Source organism: Octodon degus, unplaced genomic scaffold (genome assembly GCF_000260255.1).
Source record: "Octodon degus isolate 3935 unplaced genomic scaffold, OctDeg1.0 scaffold00088, whole genome shotgun sequence".
Taxonomy (NCBI): Eukaryota; Metazoa; Chordata; class Mammalia; order Rodentia; family Octodontidae; genus Octodon; species Octodon degus.
Genome location: NW_004524664.1, coordinates 903145 through 904313, shown reverse-complemented (window position 1 = coordinate 904313; position 1169 = coordinate 903145). Strand labels below are relative to the sequence as shown.

The window sequence follows — 1169 nt, the reverse complement described above, 5'->3', positions numbered from 1 at the left end:
GATGTTTATTTGTTCCCGTTCTGTTTTCCTAATATGTGAGTTCACAGCTATGGATTTCCCTCTGAAAACTTACAATTTTCTTTAATCCCAAAATTTGTTTAATTCTTATAATGCAGCTCTACCTTTCTCAGCTTTTTGTTGTCTGAAAAAATATTTATTTCACCTTCATTTTTAAATGTCATGTTCACTGTTTTTGGAATTCTAATTCTGGTGATGAGTCTGTAGTAGTTTTTTATTTGTGTTCTTCTTTTGTCTTTTGATATAAAGATTTACCTTATTGTCCTAGTTCCAGTGAAGGACTATACTGCATATTTGGTTAACAAGAGATGTGTAAGTTAAGGTGAGCCAGGGCATCTTGACAGAAAGAGTGGTTGGGCAGGTACTTCATTGTGATGCCTGGGTTCTTGGCTGTTCTCTATACCTGGTCTGATCTCTGGAAACAAAGGTGGGCAGCTAAGACTTTGACTTTTTTTTTAAAGAAGGAAAGTTTAATTTCAACTGATATGTTATGGAATTTTAAATCCATAGTTGGCTGTCCTGAGGCAGGGAGGTATGGCAGAGGGACATGACAGAGGCAATCCAGGCCAAGCAGACAAGGGGCAGTGAAGCTTGGCTATGTCTTTTTTGAGGAAATAAGAAATAGTCTTTGGAAGAGAGCCAGACACTAATTTTCCAGCCTTATGAGAAGCATTTCTTCATTTCTCTTACTAACAGCCAAAAGTTTGATCTATGCCCTCCATATACATCTGTGTATCCTACATGAAGCCTTTTGATAAGGGAGGTGAGTCAGTCATCTGTGCCATAGATGGTTCAGAAATGGCCCAAGAGTCTCTGACATACCAAACTTCACTCTCTAAGATCTTGGTGTAAATCCAAATTCACAGACTTGAGCTGCTCTAACATTCTCCACCTGTCACATAGTCAACCAAATTGGAAGAAAGAGCTGGAGGGCAATCCTTAGGTTTTCTTACTACTTTCAAAACTCTCTTCCTTATTCTGTACTGCTTTGCAAGATAAAAATCTTTAAGCCAATTCTTTCTGGCTTTGATATTATTTGGGAGATTGGTATGAGAGTTATTCTTTTTTATTTTTTCCCCATAATTTTATTGATAAACAAATAGTAACAGAAAACCCAATGCTATTATGGGCTACTGGACTCTTTTAGAATA

The 1169-nt window shown here is 37.0% G+C and overlaps 1 pseudogene; it reads left to right on the top strand.

Moving 5' to 3' along the window:
• Window positions 1-552: 552 nt before the first annotated feature.
• Window positions 553-1169, top strand: part of LOC101577328 — a 5002-nt pseudogene continuing 4385 nt past the window's right edge.